Genomic DNA, 12,786 nt, shown 5'->3' on the forward strand with positions numbered 1-12,786 from the left:
CTAGTCTGAATTTTTGAATGTAGTGTAAAAGCCAGGGATTTAGGGCAGAATTTATGTCTCCTATTGCCTTAGGAACATTAATCTTGAAAAAACAGTCTTAGGTGGAGAGAATTCTCATTTTTATCTATGAGGAATTGAAACTCAGAGTTTAAATTACTTGCTCAGGAAGTAAATGGCAGAGTTGATATTTGAACCCAGGATTCTGGCTTCAGTGATGATTTTCCTTCACCTAAGCTTCTTTCTCTTGGGTTCCTTTTGAACTGAAGATTTTCTTCATCCTTTCTTCTCATCATGAGTCTCTTTAATTAGAGTGTGAAATATGACTTTAATATAGATATAGATATATGTGTGTGTATATATGTCTGTATGAAGGCCCATTTTCCAACAGTTTTATCTAGCCAATGAAGTCCTCAGATATGTGTGTATTCATATATAAATATATATGCACACATACATTGCTTCATTTTTAATATTTTGCATGAATTTTATCATACCATATAATATGCATCTTTGTAGGCTGCCCTGAAGCAGTTAGAAACAGGGCAGAGAATACATGTAGACCCCCAAGTGCAGTCAACAAGTGCAGTCAACACATACACACACACATCATTTATCCACCTACAAGCTGGCTTGTTCTTCATATCTTACAGTCTAAGAAAATGTCTCTGTGGTAGCTAAGGACTTGTACTAGGTTCCAGCATACTCTTGACTGTCATCAGTAAATGGAGTTGAAACTGGCTTTGCTTACCCTGCTTCCACCCAGTAACGCTCTAGAAAGGAGATCAGGGCATTACTTAGTTCTGTGGGGAGAGAGGTGGCAGGTCTGTATTGACACATTCATCTGTTGGAAAACAAGAACAAACCCTGAGGGCTTTTAAAGTATGTTCTGCAGTGAGAGTTTATATGTTTTATCCACATTAAGAGCAATACAGTTTTGTTTTGTTTTTTCTTTCCTGAAGAAAACAGTTCTTTTCCATTGTGGGGGAAACAAAAAAGAAAGAAATTCTGGCATCTCTTGTTGAAGGCTGTAAGGAGGCAAGGAGCTGGATTGCAGGAGGAATGGTAATAAGAAGGAAAAAATGATAGATACCCCTCCAGAAACAAAATGACTCTGGGAAGATATAAAATTGCTTGTTTTTGTTTTTACATTATCAAATATTATGGCAAAATGTATCAGTGAACCTTACTCCATTCCCCAATCTTCTCCTAGATGGCTTTTTTGCTTTTCCCTTCACTCATATTTTGTGAGTACAATCTTTACTATCAGCAAAACATAATAAAGATATTTGTTAAAAACCTGTGACAACTGGTTAGCTTTCAAGGGGGTCTCAGTTATGCCAACTTCTATTATTATAAAGAAACTTTCTGATATTTAATAACATGTATAAAGAATACTAAAATAAATTCTGTGTTGTCTAGAGCTGAGAATAAAGATCATCACATGAATCAAGCATTCTTTTATCTTCCCTCAACCCCATTCACACACAGTGATTCGTCAGACAATATTAATGTACTTAGGGGCTATAAAATTAGAGTTGTCCAGCACCTAGATGTTCCAATGGGAAGCAGAATGGGTTCCATAATTAAGCAGTCAAATGTGTTTATCAATTGAGAGTAAATTAATTTGACTAGTGCTGCTTTAAGGGAGAAATCGGAGAATTTCAGTTGCAGAAAGATATAGTCAGTTCTGCTGTAAAGTGACATAAGTGTTCTGAGAATCACCATGCTATGCAAAATTGTGCAACAAAACCCACAAGATTTATGGTTAAAATGGGCTTAGTGGCACAACATGTAAAAACTTTGTCAATAAACATGAAAACAGAAAGAAACCTAATAAAAATGGTAACACTGTTAATATGGTTAAATGGTTAAAGAACACATAAGAAAGACTACAAAAAGTATCGCATTTTTCCTTAAAAAAAAAAAAAAACCACTAAGTTTGCTTGTGGAAATAGACATTGGAAAGATTGCTGCTTGTGAGTTATTATGAAGTGGTGGAAGGAAGGTTTTCCTGAAATTGGAAGGAAGGTTTTAACAGCAATATGGATGGATGGGTGGCTCGTAACACTCAGTGACTTAGGTGTCCGATAGGTGTTAGAGGCATGTGGACCTGCTTTGGTTCAGCTGGGTGTGGTTTTCTGCAGTCACCTAGTGTTTCTCATGGAAAAAATCAGGCATAAACCCAACATTTGCATTATACTTAAAGCGTTCCCTGATATATCAGTTGTGTTGAAACAAATTCATGTTTTCAAAATAAGCATTATAGAAGAATTGAATTTACAAGTCAATCCTCAGAGGATGAGTGGAACCCTCCACCCACCTTCTCATTTTTTAAATAGTAATGGTCATCTGTGAGCAATGAGCCATACAAGGATGACTTTTTTGTGCATGTTTATATCGTATCTCTTATAAAATGTTAACTAGTATTAAGAAACATAAACATGTAAAGTCTTCCTTCCAGCCCCACAAGACAAATAATAATAATTTTAGGCCAAATCAAAAATATCCCATGTATCAAAGTGGCCTTGTCAAGATGACATGTCCTTACCCCACCCCACCCCTACCCTTGAGTTGAGCCAAATAGAGGCTGAGTCACTGGTGACTGGATGTTACTCATTTTCTCACTGATTATTTTCCTTGACTAAGGTGGCAGCTGTTGAACTGACTTTGTATTGTTTGATGAAGTATGTATATATAATCATTGGTTCTGGGTCCCAAGGCAGTTCCCAGGGTCTTGTTTGTTGATTTTCAGGATGTGGCTGCATGTTCTGCCCATTTCTCCGCAGATCCTGCATTCAGAATGATTGATTCTGGGGCTTTCTGGATGTTCTGCTCTTTTTAGGTCCACTTTGGGGAAAAAAAGGGAAGCTACTACTTTCACATAAAGAAAGAAGTAGCTCTATATCTTTGAGCCTACATTTGCAAGGAAGCCGTGTCTAGAAAAAGCATAATCAAAATGATGCCCTTGGAGGGAGCACCTGGCTGTTTGTAACAAATGAAATCCTTGTCTTCCAATTAGAGGGGCAGCTGGAGTCTCATGTGTGCATTCAGGTTGCAAAAAGATGAGCCACTATTAGATGAGCCACCACTAACAGAACTGCTGGGATGATGTAAAGTAATAAATTATACCACTTATGTAAGTATGATAGCATCAATGTAAGCATATAGGACATTTTGTTGTAAATCTAGATTTAGGTATCAACTATAAAACCCTAGAATCTATGGCAAGTAGGAAATGAGGAAAGTATATTTTATCCCACACCTCATCTTACAGTGAGGTGAGGCCTGCAGAAGCAAGAATGACTAGCCAGAAGATGCTGGTGAGTCATAATGTAACTGAACAGTAAAATAAATGCTAGAATTCCCAACTGTTCTTTTAGTACCATAGTATTGATTTTTGTAATTTGGTGAGTTTTGACCACTTATTTAAGATTCCAGACAGCCCTCCTGTTGTTGTTGCTGCTGCTCTCCTTTACGCTAGCATGTGTCACACCTACTTGATTTGATTCCCTGCCTCCTGTCTTCATTTTATTTTATTTTTTTAAAGCTGAGAAAAATGAGGGTTGCTTGTATTCAGGCCATGGTTACCACCAGTTGGCTTTATTTCTTTGGTCGATATCCTCTCTTTTGTGGATAGAAATATGAATAAGAATAATCCTTGTACAAAGAAAACAAAAGTGCTAGCCTACTTTGTATGGAGGCTCATTTTCCAATAGTTTTGTTTTATCTAGTCAATGAAGTCCTCAGATGTGTTACTTGAGATGCAAGGAATACATTGGGAAAAATGCCCCAGAAAAGTAATAGCTTCCCTTTTTTTCCCAAAGTGGACCTAAGAAGACTGGAACATCCAGGAAGCCCCAGAATCAATCATTCTGTATGCAGGATCTGCTGAGAAATGTCCAGTACATGCAGCCACATCCTGAAATCAACAAACAAGATCCTGGAACTGCCTTGGGACCCAGAACAAATGATAATCTTGATAATGAAAATCTTGAATGTTTATCTTTCAAGATTTTTCTTAAGCCAAATTGGGAAAAAAATGGATTATGAAAAATGCTTAGAATTAAATCCAATATTTAAGATATATTAAGTGTTTATATGCTATTGTATAATCTTTAACCTTTCAAAATGAATTCTAAAAAGCACACAATTGGAGGACATTCATAAAAGACTGTTTACAGTGTCATTTAGTGCAATTCCCACACACCAAGGATAAGCTGACTAATAATAATATTAATAGCAGCAGCTAAAACTCACTGAGCACTTACTAAGTGCCTGGCATCATTCTTCATGGATTACATGGAACTATTTAATCCTTAATGCCAAAAGGAAAATGCCATCATTATTTACCCCATTTGATGGGAGGAAACTGAGGTTCAAAGAGGTGACTACTTTCATAAAGCTAGTCAGCTAGTAAGTTGAGCTGGAATGCAAAGCCAGGTTGTCTACTTCCAAGCTTACACTCCTAGTAGAAATAAAGGGAGGAACCAGTAGCACTTGAGTTAGCCATGCCTTTCTCACTGATCAGGCAAGAAAGGGCATGCCTCCAGGCAGTTTTGTTATCCATTAAAGATAAATAAAAATAATACATGTTTTTTTCTTTCTCACAGATTTGTTGTGATAATCTTCGAAGATAGGGGGAGGAAGTGGTGTTTAATGAATATCTGCCATATGCAGGCACTATATCAAGTATTTCACATAACATCATCAGCTATTGCTGTCCCTCTTATTGTGCAGGTCTCAAATTCACTTTTGACTATAGAGTCACTGGCATTTTCAAAGGATGGAATCATTGCCATCTGTTCTCTGTGTGAGTTTTCTTGTTGCCTGTCTTATTCAACTGATTCCAGTGGGGTGGGGGGGTTATTTTAAAGCAATACATGTTATTAGTAGAAAACTTGAGCAAAGAATTTTAACAGGCAGTTTACATAGGAGGAAACTTCACAGGCCATCAAACACTGGAAAAGATACTCCAAGTCTTTAGTAATGAGAGAAATGTAAATAGATGGTCTGCCTCTGTGGGCTTCATCTTCAACATCATCTCCTCTCTTCTTAAAACGAGTTATCCATTTGTAAATTGCTGATTTCTTTGGGACATTGCCTTCATAAACATTTTGTGAAGCATCAATAATTTCAGCATTCTTCCACCCAAGAATCACAGTAAATTTGATGTTTGTGCTTCAATTTTAGCAGAATTCTTGTTGCTTGGATAGGGGCACTTTGCAAACTGATGTCTTATACTTCTTAGTGCCTTAAACTAGGTCCTGTTTAGATATGTTATAACAACTTAGTACGAGTTTATTTTGGTGCAAAAAAAATTTGAAATCCGTGTATAGGTTTTCTTAATATTCATTTTCATGAACTTTTGAAGACTTCTTATATTTATTTACATAAATAAATGAATAAAATGGGGAGGCATATTACATATGCTTTTTTTGTAGCCTGGCTATGAAGATGGGCTAAGTTATCTGTAAGATGCCTTCAACCTCGAAGACATTCTCCCCTCAAGGCAAATATCAGATCATCAAATCCTGTCAAGTTATAAATTGACTTGGCTTCAGCATAATCCAAAACATATTTTGCTAAGTGCTCTTGTTACCAACTATATGAGATACCAGTGTACCAGTGCATTCAAAGGAAAATATATCTGTATTTTGATTTATCTGCATTTATTTATTTATTTATTTATTTTTTGAGACAGAGTCTCGCTCTTGTCACCCAGGCTGGAGCGCAATGGTGCGATCTCTGCTCACTGCAACCTCCTGAGTTCAAGCGATTCTCCTGCCGCAGCCTCCTGAGTAGCTGAGACTACAGATGTGCACCACCACACCTGGCTAATTTTTGTATTTTCAGTAGAGACAGGGTTTCACCATGTTGACCAGGCTGGTCTCCAACTCCCAACCTCAGGTGATCCAGCCACCTCAGCCTTCCAAAGTGCTGGGATTACAGGTATGAGCTGCCGCACCTGGCCTGATTTATCTGCATTTAATTCAAACAGTACACATTTTCACTTGGTATGCTGAAATTGTTTTCATGTATTCAAACCATTTAATAGGCTGATAGTTTACTCTAAAAATAGAATACAGCATCAAACAAATATTAGTCCTCAACGGAACAAGTGAGGTTGAAACTCGATCTAATGTACCAGGAAACCATCCCATGTGAGTGATGTGGTGGCTTTTAATAGGCTAAAGCTGAACAGTTTCTGATGACTGCTTGCTCAAAAGCAAGTCAATCAGTGAGTAATAGAGTTCAGAATCTTTATTCTCTGTTTTGTATCTGGACTGTGAACAACCCTTACTAAAGAGTGCATTCCTTTCTGCCAGAACTGCCCAATGGAAGACAGCAAGTTTATCTAGGCTTCTTATAAAAGCCAACTGAAACCTCCCACGGGAGAGTCAGACCTCAGATCATTGCATTAGGAGCTGAAAATTAGAGTGCCATTGGCTGTTGTTGCCATGGTAATCACTGCTGACCCCCACAGTTTCTTCCTCATGATAGCCTTCTCAACAGGTTCACTTCTACTGCTAAGGTGTGAGGTGTGTCTCTGTTTGCTTGTGGCAAAGTTGTCATGTTTTACTCTAAATACAAAGTAAGAAGACAGGAGCCACCAATGTCGTGCACATAATAAATGTTAAATGAAGATTTTGGGGGTTGGATTGGGTGCACCGGGTTTGGAGAAAAAATCAGAGGTGTCAGTCACTATTCTCAAAATGTCCGTGAAGCCCCCGTTGCTGGCTGCTGTTTCTCTTGAACAGTTCCAATTGCTTTTTGGAGTAATCAGCAAATGGGTAAGGTTTGCAACTCTCCAATCCACAAAGTTCTGTAGGTGGCCAGAGAGGGGAAACTGATTCTTTAGAATCTATTATGAGGCCTTTCTGGGGGAGGAACAGCATGGACTTAACAGGCTTCTGAGTACTCATTCTATTAGGTTGTCTGATTTTGGGGAGTTGGTAGAGTACTAACTCTAGGTTCTCTGATTTCTAGGAGCTGGTAGAGTACTAACTCTAGGTTCTGTGATTTCTGGGGACTGGCAGAGTAATTACTTTAGGTTGTCTGGTTTCTGGGGCCCTTCTTTGGGACTTTTATCCCCATCCAGGTGTGGAAACTACTCAGTGGTAATAGTCTTAAAATCATCTTAAGATTTTCCAATCCTGAGATTTCCCCAAACTTAAACTGATATTAATAGTCTTATCAGATTTTTGCCATGTGTTCACTGAAAAAATAATCTCCTTCATGTTAATGCATTACTTATGGAATTATTGTTTCCAAGAAGAAAGGAAAGATAACACCCAAAGTTTTCAAGGTAGTTTAAGCATTTGTCTTAAATTTTGTGTTTGCAAAATACTCTTCATTTGCCTCTCATTTATCCTTACAAGCCTAGCCACACCTGCCCCCAGTGAACATCTCAAATTTACTAAGAAATAAAAATTGAGTATAGGTGATTTGCCTTGGGTATTGCTACCAGATTGTGTTTTTCCCCAGTGGAGAAGCAGATGCATTTAAAACTGCACTTAACACCTGAAAAATCGCTGTCCTTGAAGCTACTAAGTCCTTTGTGAAATCACAATGAGGCTGAGGGCTGAACCACTGGTGGTTCTCCTACCTGGGGCTTTGCTTCATGCAGACATAAGTGAATCAGATGCCAAGGGGTTTCAGTTTACTATAGGGGGTGTGTAAAAAGACATAAGATTATTTACTTAGGAAGTGTAGTGTGGGGACATCACCACAGACCAATAGTAAGAAGGTTGGTCTTGATGCTGAGCTCTTTTTCTAATAGTGCGGATTTGATCACATCATTAACCTCGCTTACCTGTAACATGAAGACACCTGCCTTTCCTATGCCACAGGTGGTTGTATCAAACAAGGTAATGTTTAACATTTTTTGCCGCCTCTGAAGTACTTTGGAAACACACCATCTCCATTCTCCGAGGCCTGATCGTACACTGGCTGGAAATGGCATTTTCACATGTGCTTTTCCTGAGTCTAGGTTGTCAGGTGGATCTTTCTTAGGCTCCTCAGTTTGAACAAGCTGTCAGAGTGTATCAAAGAATACCAGATAGGAGGAGAAAGAAAATAACAGCTAAAAGAAAAAAAAAAAAAAAAAAAGAGGGAAAAAAAGAGTAGGCACTCCCCTCCACCCACTCTCTGGTTCCATTCAGCACACTGACTTCATTCAGCAGTTTTTTTCCTGCTTTGTATGCAAAGACAGAGCCTCTTATGAGAACTTGGATGAACAGTGGAGTATAAACACTCATTTAAAAATAAATCCAGATGTAGTTGGCTGCAGCCATCTGACAGAACCCTGATTCTCTCTTCAATAATGCCGTTCATTTGTACCACATTAATTCAGGGTTCTTAATAATTTCTCCAGGGTAAGTCTGAAGTTTACTTTGTTTTATCTATGAAGAAAGGACCCACAGAGCAAATGAATAGTATAAATACATTTGCTAGGAAACATTTAGCCTGCTTGAGAGGAAGGGCCATTTTCAAATGCCTTACTTGCATCTATTTGCATCTTAACTATCTACTGATTATGAGTGATTCTAGTCATTAAAGCAGTCCTGGGAGGATTTCTTCTTGATGATGTTTTATTAGCATTTAATTTGAACTCTAATAAAACTCCATTTTTAAAAACTCACCCATAATTCAATATTGTCACACATCTTCCTTCTATCGGTATAAATTTGTTGTAAGGCATTATTGTAATTAATTACATGCCCCCAAATCCCTTGCATATCATCTGCTACAATTACATCCTTTTGAAAAATATTTTCCATTTTCCTTTAGTTTCTTAAGATTAAAGTGTCCTGACACATAAATGGCATCACTAAGGCTTGGACTTAGAGAAGAGCTGCCTATAAGAAACCAACTGGGAAGGAATGTAATTAGTTATTTCCACTATGACTAGATTCCAGCCCAAGATAGAGGCCAACTTCTTCTACAAACTTTAGATTTCTGTAATTGCATAAACTAGACTTTATTCATAAAACAACTTCTGTACCATGCTTCAGATATAGTGAATACTAAGTATTTAATGAATTAAGGCATGAGTGCACATCTTTTGGGTTTTCCTTTGTCTTTCATGTAGACACCTTTTAATATCAAGCAGTCTGTATTATAATAGGAACTCTGCAAGAAGATAGTATTGAAAGTGGTGTGTTCAACCCATCCATCCACTCATTTTTCAAATATTTTGAGGGACACTTATGGACCAAACCAGACCTAGAGGTCAGAGGAAGTCTATGCCTCTGTACATTTCACATTTAGTATTCAAGCCACTTAATCTTTAAAACTGAAATTGATACATTCTACAGTCTTTGCCTCTTACTATACTTTGAGTTGCTGTGTGCCGGGTTCACATCCTTTCCCAGTCATCCTCCTATGGTTATTGCTTTATGCCTAACTAGACCACAGTTACAACAAAGCAGATGCTCTGGGCATAACTCATCCCTCTTTATGTTTTGTCTAATTTTTCACTTTGTTGTACTTCTGTCACATTTTGAATATCTGCGATACTAGGGATCTACACTTCTAAGTAAATAAAGTAGCTTTGTACCAAAGGTAACAGCTAATATTTTTATTATTTATGTTACATATACATGTTACATTTTATTATTTATATTACATATGTTTAGCATATGTTAGCTGTTAGAAGAGTGCCTAGCATAGAGCTCTTAGAAGAGTGCCTAGCATAGATAGAGCAAACGATAAAAAGCATGGATGCATGTATCTAAGAGCATCTATGAAATGAGTGTTTTTATTATTCCCATTTTACAGGTGAGAAAATGGAGTCACACCAGGATATATTTGTGTAACAATTTCAAAAAGGCAAACTCTTGCTCTTATTAATGGTAAGGCCTTTTTGGCATTCCATATTTGTGAACTATACTGATATATGATCTCATTTGATTTGATACATCCCTCCCCATTTGCTCACATGGAGGAAGTGAGACAGATGAAGGTGAGTCTCTGCTTTCAGCCGCTCTGCAGATTAAGGACTGTACAAGCACTTGAACCCAGGACTTCTGAATCCTGGTCTTGGCCTCTTCCCTCAGAAACAAGCTGCCTTTCTTTTGCTGGTCTGGCCAGTAGATCTGTACTGAAGATGCGGACCTCTCAAGCTGAATGGGAGATTCGGAATCATGGGGACCTGAAACAGTTAATGGAGGAGTGTTATAATAGAACATGCTTCATAGCCAGTCCATGTAGTCTAGGATCTAGAGTATTCCAAATAAACACCAACTCCTAATTTATTTTTTGCTCCTGTGTTGAATTTATATCTAGAATATGCTCTTGACATCTCTAGAGCAAAAAGTCAGGTCTCTCACAAAAGAATCAGTACTAATTGGGAAATAAATCACAGCTTGCTATAGCTAAAAGGGAAAAACTCCCACAAATTTATCTGTCATTTTGATTTGTTCTTTCATCCTTTTAGTACATTTTCAGGGTCTCAAAGAAGCTCATCTATCTGTAAAGGTGCTCATGGAAGCATCTTGTTTTACATATGATGAAAATGGAGAGAGCACTTCTTTTGACAGGAAACTTCACTTCTTGTTACTGAAAACCGTCACAACAGTCATTATGTCTGGCTTTCAGAGATTTCCTGGAGTTAGGAGAACAATAGACAGTTAAAATGGCAATGTCAACAGCATTCTGGGGTTTTATAATGAGTACCAAGGGAAATTTTTTCTCTTGAGTTTGTAAGAAAAAAGTAGGAGGAATATTTGGGAAGCTGGGGATAATGTGGAAATGAAGGGCAATGCTCTATTTTTTTAATGGAGGGTTCTTTCTAACCTTTGTAAGCTGAAAAAAATTTTATACCATGGTTTCCATGTTCTTGTTATTGAGTTGCCAGTGAAGAAGAGAAGTTTCTCTTCGGTTGTTCCTCTCTGTAGGTCAGATCAGCCCCTGAAAAGGCCCATTTGCAGCTTTCTGTACTTTTCTTTGATTAAACATTAATTAGAATTTTTGGATCCAGTTTTTTAATTCTTGTTATATATGTACAGTGCTGCTGGGGCTTATGGTTTCTAATTTAGCAGCAGGAGTTACTTCTCTTTTCACTCTACCTCCAAAAAAAAAAGATGACTCAAGCATTAGGAATACATTTTTTGGCTTATTGTATAATTCAATGTGTATTTGGATTTGTCCAATTTTTAATCTTAATTTACGTAGCCCCAATGTGATTTCTAATTTTTAATTAAGTTTTTGAGGTACTAATGTCTAACACATTAAAAGTGTAAACTTCATAAACTATTTGTGGGACTTGCTGTTTTCATTTCTGTAGTTTCTTGCTTTCTACTAGCTGTGGATGGTTTTAAAGACCCCGTATTAGTTACGCAGGGATACCTGCATGGTAGGCCGAGACGGGCGGATCACGAGGTCAGGAGATGCAGACCATCCTGGCTAACATGGTGAAACCCCGTCTCTACTAAAAAATACAGAAAACTAGCCGGGCGAGGTGGCGAGCGCCTGTAGTCCCAGCTACTCGGGAGGCTGAGGCAGGAGAATGGCATAAACCCGGGAGGCGGAGCTTGCAGTGAGCTGAGATCCGGCCACTGCACTCCAGCCTGGGCGACAGAGCGAAACTCCGTCTCAAAAAAAAAAAAAATAACCTGCTATCTTTATTTTTTTTTTTGAAAATCTAATAATACAAAGGCAATTATGAATTGTTAACATGTTTTAAAATACGAGTTTTAAAATAGGAACATTCCTTGTTTTAAAAATTGGTCAACATTTTAAGATGCTATACGGTGGAAATAAAAGTCTTCCTTCCTATTGTTTCAGTCCTAAATATCATTCCTTAAAGGTAACCACTGTTAAGTCTCTGCAAATTCTACCAGAAATGACCTAATGTTCTGTTTGTATACAATCACACATACACATATACATAAATACCTATACACATATAACACACATCTATGCTTATATGTGTATGTATGGATACATATATGGATTCTGTTGTGGATAGGTTAGTGATATATCTTAGACATCTTTTCACATCAGTATGTATAAATCCATTTCATTTTTAATGGCTATATTGTATTCCATTGCATCAGTTTGCCATAATTTAGCTTGCCTACTGTTTATCAACATTTAGATTTTTCCAGTTTTATCTTGTTGCAAACAATGCTGCAGTAAACATTCTTGTATATATCTTTTTGCATTTCTGTCAATATATTTGTAGGATACAAAGCCAGGGAATTACTGGTAAATATTGGCAAATTGTCCTCCAAAATGGCTGCCCTAATTTATACTTCCATCAACAGTGTAGAAGAATGTCGTGTTTCTCCACACCCTTGTCAACACTGAATATGACAAAAATTTTAGTTTGTAAATATAATCAGTGAAAATAGTATCTTATTTTAATTGACATTCTATTGCTGCTGTATTTAAGGTTCATTTCAGCAAATGCTTACTGAGCACTTACTGTGTGTCATCACTGAAATAGGAAATGGCAATAAAAAATTGTCCTTGTTCTTGAAGGGCCATGGAAGTGAATAAGAAGCCTCTTTTTGGAAGAAATTCAAAGGCTGCAAAGATAGAAAAGTGGGTCTTTTGCATCCTACCAGCAGGAAATAGTTGTCTAATAAAAGATAGTGTCCATCCATGTCAACTTTCAGGTCTATTGCTGGCCTGAATTAGCAACTCTCTGCTTCTACAACAGTGGCCCTGCTTTCATTTTGGAAGACAGTTGGCTGCAGGTAGGAGTAGAAATGCCTATCTAGTAGCTTTAGTTTTTTTCCAGGACCTGACTTGATTATCTCACTGGTTGTTTTTGGGAGA

General features: G+C 37.5%; 1 protein-coding gene across 7 annotated transcripts in view; it reads left to right on the plus strand.

Annotated features, from left to right (window-relative positions):
- Positions 1-12,786, plus strand: part of TMEM108 (transmembrane protein 108) — a 339,699-nt gene that overhangs the window by 72,766 nt on the left and 254,147 nt on the right. For 2 of the 7 annotated variants that reach the window (XM_017872404.1, XM_017872406.1), the window contains exon 1: positions 7,631-7,868. The exons of 4 other annotated variants lie outside the window; for them this stretch is intronic. The gene's annotated coding sequence lies outside the window, so the exon portion shown is untranslated. Of the gene's footprint in view, positions 1-7,630; positions 7,869-9,780; positions 9,855-12,786 lie in introns of those variants that run through there. One more of the 7 variants, XM_017872403.1, reaches the window with a different exon arrangement.

The sequence above is a fragment of the Rhinopithecus bieti genome, unplaced genomic scaffold, assembly GCF_001698545.2.
Source record: "Rhinopithecus bieti isolate Rb0 unplaced genomic scaffold, ASM169854v2 scaffold_7308, whole genome shotgun sequence".
Taxonomy (NCBI): domain Eukaryota; kingdom Metazoa; phylum Chordata; class Mammalia; order Primates; family Cercopithecidae; genus Rhinopithecus; species Rhinopithecus bieti.